Source organism: Ischnura elegans, chromosome 4 (assembly GCF_921293095.1).
Source record: "Ischnura elegans chromosome 4, ioIscEleg1.1, whole genome shotgun sequence".
NCBI lineage: Eukaryota > Metazoa > Arthropoda > Insecta > Odonata > Coenagrionidae > Ischnura > Ischnura elegans.
Window position 1 is genome coordinate 71,833,166 of NC_060249.1, and position 13,865 is coordinate 71,847,030.

General features: G+C 37.7%; 1 protein-coding gene across 1 annotated transcript in view; it reads right to left on the reverse strand.

Moving 5' to 3' along the window:
• LOC124157662 (signal-induced proliferation-associated 1-like protein 3) overlaps positions 1-13,865 on the reverse strand; it is a 255,007-nt gene that overhangs the window by 64,743 nt on the left and 176,399 nt on the right. The gene's annotated exons all lie outside the window — the stretch shown is intronic.

Consider the following 13,865-nt stretch of genomic DNA (forward strand, 5'->3'; position numbering starts at 1 on the left):
ATCAATGGATACATGCGCAATGAATATCAGGACCATTATCATAGATTATATCAAAAATCCCTACGCGTGCCTTCACATGCTATCGTCCCTACACTCCCTTCTCTTTCCGATAGGGCTGTTTGAGGACGTTAAGGCAGAGAGCCGAACGCTCGGCTAGGAAGGCGAACAGACACGGAACATCTCCTTAGTCCGGTTGGGTATGAACACGAGCTCAGACGGTCATGGGTCCCGAGACGAGAGAGTTGGGTTATTGCGTTTGTTTTCAGGAGTCTAGTGGCATTCGGAAATGAGCGAAAAGACACTCGAAGGGAGACGGGCTTTATTCGAGACTATAATTCCACATTTCCTAATTTTACAGGTATTTATCAACGTATTATGTCGAGTATTATGACCAGTGACGTCATGGAAAAATTAGTAGTGCCGTAACGCACTTTCCTTTACCTTTTTTGGAAATGAAATATTACTCACAAGTTGTCACACGTACAAACATTGTCGTTGGTTTTTTTATCACAAGTTATTTTTTACATTTTATTACAACTTTTTTGTTGGTTACGAATGTATATACATATTAGAAATTTTGTGGCAACAAAATTGATAAAAATGTTATTTAACTATTATGTCTTTTCTTAACCAGTGACAGAACAGCGTTACGGCGCCTTTCAGCACCATGACACCACTGATTATGACCAATAACATTTTCCACTTTTTATGGCAAAATTCCCAAACCGTTCCATAAATTCTATACACCGAACAAATCCACGGTTACTTCATGTTTTCTGAAGCTTATCGACTCTCTGAAACTTGCAATTGAAGATGAATTTAGTACAGAGAAGCCTAAGTTTTCCATTAGGAATTACGGCTCACAGAATTTCCTCCATTGCTGTTTTATGAGCTACTTAAATATCAGATGAGCTATGTAATATAGCGCAACAGGGAAAGTTCTAAACTTATCATAATCTAAACCTCTCTTTTTATGGGGTGCCTATGCGAGATAAAATAGTGGATTACAGAGGGTAAAGGTTCGACAGAGGGTGTGTAGTTCCTAATAACGAGCTAAGAGCCACTGTCAAATTGATGGTTAAAATCAAGTCACGCAATTAACATAGTCAAGCAAAATAAACCATACAACAATGGCATCGCTCAAGATTCCCTTGGATAACAAGTTTTTGTCTTCTTCCTCACACCATCATTGCGGCATAAATTAACCGTGAAAACATTAACATTAATGCCGACAGCGAGCTAGATTCTACACGGTTACCAAGCAGGGAAAAACAGACCTAGTAGGCCGCGACATTATGGAGATTCAACCCATATTTCGCCACTCTCATTACATAGATTACCGAAGAAAGATGAGCGCGTAGATTACCACTCATCCCATGCAAATTGCCTTAATTCATTATACTAAGGACGATGATTTGCAAAAAAGCCGTCCGCGTAACCTATTTACCAACCGTTGTTTCACACTTCCACTCACACACGGGAAGGGTAATCCTGCAGCACGAAGCACAAGCTAAATGCTTAACTACCAAGCCCAAAATTATGACAAGATTTCAGCTCGGAAAGATTATTGGGAATCATGGGATGAAGAGGGTGTTGGGAACGCGTAAGTAGATGAGTAGACGAAATATTTTCCGATATTTCAAGCAAATTACTTTATGGTCTCTGATTTCGGTACATCGGCTTGCTCTAATAACGCTGACTTGCGCATGTAATTTTTAATTTGCATAACGAGGTATTCATTTACTCAAGCTTTTATGAAGAAAACTTATAACCATATTTAACTGCAAAGATTTTAGCTCCTCCTCCGGAAAAAAGTGAAATAATATTGTATTCTTAGGTAAAAAATATTTCCAACAAATGAATAGTAATGACCCTGTCCCTTTTTGTGGACATTTAAAAATATCTTCCCATTTGAAATGGAAACTGTTAGCCAAATTGGTCTATCCAATAGTTACAGTATTTCAATAATAATTAGTAATTTAGTTTCAATAGTTTTAAAGCACCAAATTCAACTCATAGGTCTTTATTGTGGACCTTTCAAGTTATGATTTCTGACGATCCAGACATGCTATAAAAATTTGGGCCAATAGATTCAGACATAGCACTAATAATAAATTTATTTAAGTTTTTATCTAATATAGAGAAGCATTTGCATATTTTCTATCATGATTACTACGTTTGAATATCTTTCTTAATTGCTAGTCACCAGTGAAATACTATACTCTCCCGGCGTATTGTTATGGTAAGGACTGCTCTGGCCTTATACAGGATCAAATTCTGCATGGATAAATTCTACACCTTAAAATTACACGTTCACTTGCTCTGTGAAAAGACCTTACAGTAAATATAAACAGAGCAGTAATGAGGCTGTGAAGTAGCCTTAAGCAGATGACAACTTTATTTAAATCGCGATTTTCAGCGAAGATATAATTCGCTGCGACAACCTCCGACTGAAATTAACTAAAGACAATACCTAAACCTTTCTCGATACTTTAGACATTGCTATGGAAATATAATAAGTTAGTTAATTTTAAAGTATATCAATTATTCGATCCACATAAACAACATATAAAAAATTCATAATTTCAATTAACAAATGCCATCGACAGTGTCATCCCATCAGCGATCTTCTTAGGAATTACGAGTTCGTATGGACACTGGTGAGGGACCAGGTGACCTGAATGCTTTTCACTTCAATCTTGATCGCACGCGCAGAATCCGATAATCGCTCTATCCCAACTTCGGGAAAAGACCTGTATAAATTTACCATAGCTTGAAGAGTACCTTACGATGGTAAAAGTATTCCCTCCTTTATCCTTAGCAATGGAGGTGTTCATGAACAGGGAGGAACTTATGAGAGGATCTAAATGTAAGAGTTTAACAAAAAGGTTTGTGAAGACAATGCTCTTGAGTGTAGCGCTTTACGGTGCGGAAACATGGACACTTTGGAAGGAGGACGAAAGAAGACTGTAGGCGTTGAAAATGCTGGTGAGGACAGGAATGGAGAAGGTGACGTGGACGGAGACGTATCGATGAAGTGCTGGACATGGTGGATGAGGGGAGATAGCTTCTAAAAGAGAAATGGAGGAGACAGAAAGTATGGAAGGAGCGAGTAATTATCGGGGAGATGTTGAAAACAGTGTTAAGGCCGTTTTATACGGTACACGGAATTGCGCAATCTGACGTACATGTGAAGGCGCAATCAAAATTGCGTCGTGTAAAGCTGTGAATTGCTAGAACACATGCTAGAATGCGTGGATGCGAGACGGCAAAATAGCCCCTGTTTTAATTTCGTTCATGCATTCGCGCAATTCCACGCCATTTTAGAAATTAATGCAGCTCTAACCTACGCAATTCCGTGCCCCGTGTAAAACGGCCTTTATAGGGTAGGATGTTGGGTAAACGAGGGAGTGGAAGGAAAAGAATAGGATTTTTTTAGATAGAATGAAAGGGAGAAGGCCTTATTATGAATTGAAGACGGAAATCAATGAAGTGGGGAGACTGCCAGAATACTTCTTAAATACTTTATACAAACCTACCTTAATGATTAGAATACTTTTATAATAATCCTAGATTCATTTCTAGGAAGCGGTTTCATATGCTCAATTAGGTAAACCCATGTCGCAGTTTACGTTTTTTTTTAATTAAGTTAAAAGTTATTAAAATTGTGCGCAAAAAAGCTTAAAAAGAGGCAAAATATGCAGCGGCGTCTTCACTTATCTATGCGACGTCACGAATAACAATACTTTATAGTACTCGAAAACATCTGACGAACGAAACAGGAAAAGCAAGCGCTCAGAAAATCTTCCAAATGCAGAAACACTTTCTTTTTTTACGCTAGAGCTTCTGAGCGAAAAAATAATAATAATTTTCCAATCCTGATTCATTGCTCGATCACTTTGACGCCCAGCCGGGATTTGCATACGATTATTTTTACGAGCTTACTCCTTATCGAGGAGACGTAGGCGTGAGATCGAGTAACGACTCGCACGATTCCCGCCGTAATCCGCCCACATCTTGGCCTCCATTTGAGCAGCAGCAGCCACGCCAACTCACCCCACCACCGAGACGGTTTGTTTACCTTCGGCATGCAACGGGCCTTGGCGACGATTTAGCAGGGAGCACTCACTCAATCGCATCACTAAAGGTCGACACGCCTGAATCGAGCGACGGCGATAAGAGTATAAATAATTTTTGTAAAAATGCTAAAGATTGGTTGTTATCACATCACGATATTATTCGAGGAATATTTGTGGAAGAGCCCTGAAGAAGTTAGGATTCGTCGAGCGCATTGTGGGAATATTTTCGGATGAGAAATTAAAATAAAGGTGCTATGTCGCACTCGTCCGATCACACCTTGAATATCCAGCGAGCACATGGGATCCGGTGCAGAAATACTTAATCTGTGAAATAATAAAATGCAAAGGAAAGCGGCGCGATTAGTGAAAAACTGCTACGGGCGTAGAGACAGCGATACTCAGATGTTTAGCGCACTAGACTTGGAGGGGGCGCGATAGGCTTAGATAGCTTGAACGATTGAGAATAGATATCTTTAGGAGCGACACGGAGAACATCATGTTAGAGCCCCACTATATTTTCAGGTCCGACAGAAGCGATAAATTAAGAGAAATATTCTGCCGAACGTATAGATATGGGAATTCGTTTTTCTCCCGAACCATGAAGGGCCTTACGCATTCGTGGTAAAAGTTTTCTTCGTTTGTACCACTGAAGCGCAATTTCGATCTTTAGGAAACACATCTCCTGGTATTATTTCACCTGAATAATTAAAATGCATCATCCTCAAAGTAATAACCATAATCCCTCACAATTTTTTCATAGCTGTGGACCGAATCGTATGATATTGCGGCATTACGCACATCGAGTAAGTAATGAAACTTTACTTACTTTAGCGTTCACTAAAACGAATACTAGACGAAGATAGGGGAACGAATTAAAACAAACGCAACCTCGTACCAAATATCAGATATCACACCACCACTAGAGGGTGACATAAAATCGCCCATGACAACAGGAGAGACTCGAATTCTTTCCCTCGTCTTAAGAGAGATGCAATATGATAATACAAAAACAAACAGCTTGTATTATGGCATATTACACTATTTGAGTAAAATAATCTTCATCCCCCACTTAATCAAAAAAAGAGAGAGAGGGGGGGAGAGTGTCAGGAAAATTAATGTTATTTTTTCCTTTTACGAAAGGTAGCAATGATTTTTCAAGTTACTTTCTGCGAAATTTCACAATGGTTTGTTTCATCTCAAAATGGTGAGGAATTTGTTTGAAGTTTGTCGCCGTTTCCTCCCTATCACCAAGAGCGCTTCAGCATTCCCATTTCCTTCGGGAAATATGATGGGCTCGAACAAAATATATTGAACAGGTAAAGAAGGATGTGAAAGAGAAGAAATATGTAGGTGAGAAAAGATTGACTGATAGGAGAATTGATTAGAGAGCTGCGTCAAACCAATCTTAGGATTGTTGACCAGTGATGTTGATGATGATGAATATGATGGGCGTCGTAAACTTCTTTTCTAATAACATTTTTTTAATTGAAGAGTGAAAATGATGGATTGAGAAAGTAATTTTCTCGCAAAAATCAATGAAATTCACAGATCCACCGGATTCAATAATTACATATAAATTTCAGCTCACTAAGTTGTTATTAGTACTTTTCGCTGTATTCTATGCTTATTTCTTTATCACTGATGTTTTGTCATCTGTGGTTGACGACCAAACATATTTATTTATGTACTCCCAGATGGAATATAATTTCACGCTAAAAACTAACACACTATAAATATGAAAATTCCATGAAAACGGCAATTTGTATAGGCTTGGATATTTTGTGAGCCATCACATAATATTTGCGAATCATACCAATATTCACCGATAAGAGGTGAAATTTGTACCACAATATAACATAATTTTGTGGATTTTAAGGACTTCAAGATCATAAGGACTTCAGAATCCTACCGGTTCAATATTGAGCTTTTCATTTTATTTAGTCAAGTAACACAGAATTAAAACAACAACGATGGACATGTTATTTATAGAAACAGCTGAGGCATTAAGTTGCAATCTCAACAAATTTTGCATGCAACTTCCGTATAGTACTGCGTAACATCAAGAAAAATTTTACTTGCCAAGGCAAAAAAATGCGAAAATATCTTTCCGGAAAAATAGGCCGCAGGCATAGTTACGCAACATTTTAATCAGCGCTGGAAATATTTTTCATGAAAAAGAGAGTGTTTGTTTGTTAAATTTTAAGGGAAGGGAGCACAGAACGAACTTCCCTTCCACGATATGTACATGATGAACACATTTACTCCGAATGCTAAAATGCTTCGTCAGGTAATACGGAAAAAATGAGCTCATGCATTAATTTTGTAATGAATGAAAGCAAGCAACTTCCGTGACGGTAAACGCTTCCACGAAGAGTAGAGAGGGATTCCACTCCATATTTTCCGGTGTTTTCGCCCTATTTCACATGCATACCAAACGAGGCGGTGAATTAAATTACATAGTCAACGGAGAGGCGCCAAGGAGTGAATCAGATAAACAAACGGATAAGAAATCGTATTTGTGGACCAATCGAGTTATTTCATAAGAATCACAAATAAAAGAAAGCCTTATTCAAAGCTAACGTTTTAAGTATCTGTCAATGTAGTAATAAATATACATAAACGCAGTATTAAACCAAGCGCCACTTTTCACTCGAGTCCATCTCATAATTTCACTATTTCTTGTTTCTATAATTTACCATTCATTCATATCTCCACTGCACCGATAGGCTAAGCATTTTCATTCCTTAAACGTCACATATTTCAGCGTTAGTGGCCCTTTAACATTTCATCGAAATATAAAATCTTGTTTTCTTCAGCATACGACGATAACTACTCATTTCAGCCATCTCTGTATTTCATCCACCTACCAATAACCATCGTCAAATATCAAAACCCAAAAAAATAATAATTCGTGAATGCTTTTTGAATATTTCACTCCAAAAAAAATACATCTAAACCTAATACTACGAGAATTCAACCAAATATCAGGGAGCTGATTACAACTAAAACCTAATCGCTCAAGTGAACTTAAGGGAGATATTCTTTCTGTAAATGAGTTGCGTTTCTTTACGGTTTAATTGGATTTACCATCATCTTAAAAAGAAAATCGAATGATTGGCATGAAACAGCTCTTTACTCAAATCTAAAACCATGGTTTGTAGAAGGTTTTAAATTTATTTCAACACTTTTCAAAATCTAAAAAACTTCATTTTTCAGAGAATTTTTTTGTAAATTCATGATTTTTCAATATTTTTTTTTCATTTGTGAAGGAAAGCAATTGTGTTTTCATATTTCGGGGGGGGGGGGTCCGGACCCCCCGGACCTCCCCTCTCGCTACGCCACTGGTGTCACTAGTAATAATAATAATAATATTCGCTAAAATATTACCCATTCATTAAACGCTACTGCAACTATTTCGCAAAGCTGCGGCATCCAATATAGATGGGCGTAAGACCCAACGACGCTGGCTGTGGTATCCAACGAGTTGGTTGTCACAGCCATTTCTTACCCTGCCATTTAAAATGGCTGCCTCATCCAACTAAATGGATGGCGCCCCAGCATCCATCTAAATTGGGTGTGGGATCCAACTCTTGGATACCACAACCAATTTTTTTCTTTCAGTGCAGATAATCATTTTACATTTAAGCATATCTCCTCATTCAGAAAGAAACAGGGCTACTAGATTCACGACCGAAGGGGCTATAAAGGAACTGAACTCGACATTATAATGTAACCGTGAGCCAACGCCGGTAACACGGAGGACTTGAGAAACATATATGATTTCCTAAGCCACAAGGCCAACAATACCTAGCAAACGTACTCTTATGAATAGGTAAATAAATACGTGCGTAACGTATTTTCCACTTTGGATATCATGACAAGCGTGAAATTACCAGTTTGATATTCTCCTAACGGTGCGAGCAAATCTATTTCGTTAAGGGAAGTTTGCGGTCACGAAAGCCACGGTCATTTCCTCCTGACCACAAATCACCGATTACGCAGTTTGGACAAAAAACTTAAAGCATGAAAAGATAAGATCAGCGGTAGTATGGATTGCAATGTCATTGGCATCACGGAAAGCGGATAAAATTGGATTTTGGTGAATGAAAATAAGCAATGATTATAAAACAATCTCTAAGTAAGGGTTACCAAGAGGGAATTTTAAAAATTGTTTTACGTCATTTACATGAAAAAGTTATCACGTTTTCATTGATCTGTGAGACACTTACAGAATAATTTTTTTACAATTGGAGTATGACTGGAACATATTTTTTCCACTGTTTACCGCAATATGTACGTCACTATCATTACCCGAAAAGTGCCAAGGAATAATGGATTAAGAATTTTACAATAGAAAATTCCACGGAAAAGGAAGAAAAAATAAACTTGAATATATTGATGTGAAAATGGCCCTTTAATAATAACTTGGACGGATGAAAGTTGAAAACATACGATTGACCTATTAGCCAATGCTCCTCATTATCTCGCTTTTTATACACACATTCATCCAAGCATGTTCCAGATTAATTTAAAGTAAGCTCCATTAATCAACAAGATGTATATCACCAGTATCTAAGTGGAGAAAACACGGAAGGAAAAAAACACTGCGGAGCGTAAACGAAAATGAAAGCGAAATACCTGACAAGGCAAGCTTGCTTTCAGAGAGGAAAATCTTTCGAAGTGCATCACATTCCAAACCACAAGATGAGAGGTGAAATCAAATATGAAATGTGGCAATCACGTATGTTTTCTTCGACCATCATTTATATTGTAGATTCACGGAAATTAAAGAAAGCGATTACTACTCATTGCATACTGTTCTCAGTTGAAATTCATTTATCCGCTGATTTCTTTACTTTCTAAACCTGCACATCCCTTACCTTATGAACGTATAAATGTAACAATGCAGTTTATCACGAAGTCCTCACCGTATGAGAGAGATTGAAATCATGTATAAGTATAGATTTTTAGAATGAAGATTGTTATCAATCCATACATATACATGATTTTAAACAGTTACTTCCGATCGCGCAAGATCATTAAAAATGTATAAATTTTGCTATATAGCCGATTTTAAATGATATTTCGCGATCAGGAACAACTGTTTTAAACCATGTATATGTATATATTAATAATAATCTATAAAATTTGTTATGATTTTTTTCTATAGCGTTAAAAATTACAATCAATTTTCTTTTTTTACCACGAAAAAAAAAACAATTATTTTAATTTGTGCCATTTTTTTAGGTGCTTTGCGGGATCGGAAGATAACGTCCGATTTTAATATTTTTTCTTGCACGAACGTATCTCAACTTTTCCGCGCTGTAGTTACAAGAAAGTTGTAACTTAAGTTTTCTCGCATCACCTTACTGTATAAGTCAGTGAGAGATTTGTTAGACGACTTCAGATGGGGAAATGTGTTCACGCTGTCCAACTCAATATGGCATGACGAGAAACGAAACATATGTCGCACTGAAACTTAAGATTTGTATACATATTAGTTAACGTTGACTTGAAGGGAACACGTTCTTGTATTTGTACCTCTATAAGTGAGAGAGTTCATTCCCGTACCTTTGTAAGTGAGAAACAGGGTAAATCAGAAACCTCTATCAGCGAGAAAAAAAAATCCGGTCCCTTGAACTTCCACTTATGAAGGTTCGAGTGTAGTTAAATTCAGCATGAATTATTTTTCCGAAGTATTTTGATTCTTTTGGTTTCAAAATGTGTAATATAACGTTTATTATCACCGCAAATTAATCGCTAAAAACCTCGGTGGTGTTCTCTACGGATTACTACCCCGTTGATGTTTCTAAAGGTCTGCACATAGACGATGATATCACGCTAATGTGCAACCTGCCAACTCATTACTCTAGAACTAAGCCACACGGCCAACGACGCCAACTGCAAATAGACGAGTGCTTGGCAACATTAATTTTCGAGAGAAAATCTAGTTTCCTTCACCCCATCCCAAAATGAAATGGGTTACCGAATATTATTGTTATATCAAATACATCTAAATTAGATAAAAGTTCAATAACTGAACGGCAAAACACAATATAAATAATTTCATCCATACATCTCTTTCGATTAGGCACCAATCGCAAGGCGTTAAATGTACCTGAAATCCTCTCCAACCCTCATTTTCCTAACTCCAGCCGGCACACACCTCTTTTCTCTGAAAACGGCTTAAAGCATAAATGGGAAATTTTCGTGGAAAACGCAGCAGTGAAAAATATTTCTCGGACATGCTTCTCCTCTAATTAATTAAATGTTCTTGATTTCCGAGAATTCTGCTGCAATAAATAACATACTGAGAAGGAGCAAATGAACGAAACCTAAAATTTTGCTACCTCCCCATTAAGGTCAGTGCCAGATTAATGATAAAAACCGCGGTTCTTTAATGCACCTAGTAGAGGAACCAAGGCATTTCTATAATAAGGGAACGAGAGCAAAATATTATTCGCTAATGATCACGTTATGCTTCACCGAAAATTAACAGGTTGAAAAACAAAGATAGTTTCGACAGGAATCATCTATTTGTGCTAAAGCACATTCCTACATGATATTCTGGCACCAAAATGCGCAGGTATCTATTTATGGTGCACAATGTGCAATGCACATTGGAGGTAATTTTTCTTTCCCAAAAAAACAACGAATTAGACGGAAAAACATGGATGTGGATGGCATCAATTTAATTTGAGCTAGGATAAAAATTAAATCAGAGTAGGCCGAATAACGCATATAAGGCTACATTGACGGGTAAGACGTAACTTACTAAAGCCTAGCTAAAAGGATTTACAACGAATAACATCAGATTTCCTGTTCGGAAAGTAAACAAATTGTGGGCCTAAAAAAAATAGGCCCCTGTTCTCTTTTCTGCATCATTATCGCTGATTCACAAAAATATGCAGCAGCTCATCAAAAGAGAAGTAATGAAGTCGAGGTTAAAAGAACAAACACGTAAACAAGCTCGTACGAAGACTCAAAAAGACAAAAAAAACGCACGATTAGTAATGAGCGCGTTGTGTTCCTAACGCAACGAGAGTAAACAAGTCAACTTCCTCGTCCATACGGCTGCCACGGGGCTTCTGTTTTTCATCTGGAATCACACGCATGCCCGTCAGATCGAATACGCTGCGAGGTCCGTGCCCCCGCCCCAATGTAACTAATACCATAGCCGCCGTACGTATCTGTAGCGCTCCTCTGATTACAGACACCACCGGTCGACTTTCATTTCGAACAGCTGGTTTCCGGTTATCGAGACGCGCCTCACTGATTTGCTTGCTCGCATAAAGCGAGACGGGAGAAAATACGAGAAAACGGACCGGTGACATGTGGTCGAGATCGACGGAGCGGTCTATATAATACCATGCAGATCACGGCTAGGTCGACGCGTCAAACTGTCGATTCCTCCGCGATTAACATCAATGGTAGGCGAATACGCGATGAACTCCGCAGATAAAAATAAATGCTTACACATTCTCTTGGAGGTGGTAGTGGATATTAAAACAGGTTGATAGGTGTTCTGCCCACGGATCGCTACGGGCGTTTGCAAAATCGGTACCTTATCGGATATTTGAGATAAAGATACGCGGTTTGACTCGACACCCACCTATTCCTGGGAAAATGGGTTTGCCAAAAAGGACGGGCCCACGGGCCTTGAGAGAAGAGCTTAGGGAGCAATTTATTTGCAAGCCCAGGGAATGCGTGTTGTACCAAAACGGAAACATTTAAATAGGCAACGTAAAACACAAGAAAAGCGTTTTTCATGTGAATTTTATCGAAAAGTCCTTGAAAAACTGTGTAAGTCAGACGGCGATACAAGGAGGTCGCCAAATGTAAAAGAGCAAGCTCTACATATGGGGAAAAATTAAATTCCACCCTTCAACACTAATATCCATGATATTTTAAATAATATTATAAAATTTACATTGTGTATTCTTATTTCATAAAATTTTTATAGCCGCAAAACTGAGAGTTCAAGTAAATTCAACAAAATGAGAACCATGTACAAATTTATACATCACAATACCATCATTTTGAAAAGAATTATAAATGATTAGATTAACCAATACAGCCAGGAGGAAATAATTACAACCAATTAATATTTGCACCCTTCGTCAAAGAGCAATTTTAAAGTGATGATACAAAAATAATATAATAATTACTAAAGTATCAATTGAGATAATTTATCATTTAGTAGATGAATAGATAACTAAGATAATTTATCTATTCCAGGAGGCAAAGTTATGCAACCTCTATGGTCAAAATCTATGTCACCATTTAATCTCATAATCATTGGAAAATCTTTAATAACGAATTATCAATGCTACCAAATTCGAATGAATAAGACACGCAATTCCTAATTATACTTTGAAAAAAATGCCCATCCCTTCTGTCGAAAAAACAAATAATCAGCAATGCAGGCCTCGCCGACCCCGTTTCAAAAAGCATTGATTGAGATAGGGATGCTGTCATGAAGAACCGAATTGCCCCCGAGGGTTATTTTGATGACGGGATTTGGTTACAACCATTTAACGATTTAGAACGTAATGATTATAACATATAATCGCATTTTCGCATCGGCATCGGCATTTTCCCACCTAATCACATGACGAGTTTAAACTCCCAAATATCTTTAGGAGCATGAATGAAATACTTAAGGGCTACGAAATGATCACCGGAAGAAACCTAATTTTTAGTTACATATTTTTCACAAGACTACGTCATAAAATCAGAATACAAAGCTGGTTTTTACGGAGGGATAAACATTCTCAAGCCTGCACTATTACCAAGGAAACGGACATGAAGCACATTAGGATTCATTCACTAACGAAGCTATTTTTCCATATGGAAACTTTTCCAAAATATTTCTCGGGACAATAATCTCAACCGCATATAACTTGCAATTGCATTAAACATAAAGAGATCAGAAAGACTTTTTACTATCTTCCATTAAAAATTATGCTCACTGATGGAATATAGAGGAATAAAATTATAAAAAGACTCAGTAGTACTTTTCAACACATTTCAGGGGAAAAGCCTAATCTAATGGAAATGAGGAAATTACCCACGGAAATTAGGAAATACTACTTTTATTTATGGATAAGAGGGAGGCATAGTAGTCAGTTATAGATAGCTTCCGGCCCAAGGGCTTCCTTATCCAATTCCGTTTCCTTCTTGAGATTGAGGAATATGAATCAGATGCCGTCGCTTTTATTGAGGCAATGTAAGCAAAATAAAAAAACCTCTTCCTTAAAACAGAACGAACTCAATTCTCAAAACTCAACGAACTCTTTTAATAAATGTTTGTCTGCATGACAAATGCATTAACATTTATTTTTGTCGACACCTAAGAGAAGTAGGAGGGAATACGTATAATATTAAATGAAACAACGGAGAATAATGAGATTCGACTTTATCGATGATCCTGCCACAATATTCCGGCAGGTGAAAGGGACAAATGACCCGGTGTTAGCAAGAAGATCATATAAACAATAACACGATAAGTCGGCTAAGATTATGCAAAGCCAAAGAAAATCGGCCTTCACAGAAATAAATAGAGACATGAACCCAACGGGTCAGTGGGTCTCCCCTTGGGTATTCAATTTACACTAAATAAAATGTTTTTTTCTGATCCCCACCGGTGGCCGGGGGGTAAGGGGGCTGTAGCACCCCTTGGAAATCCAATTTACACTAGATTGAATGGTAATTTTTGTTCAGACCCGCAATACTTCTGGGAGTTCACCCCACATTCCCCCCCCCCCCCCTTGTCCCTATCCTAGA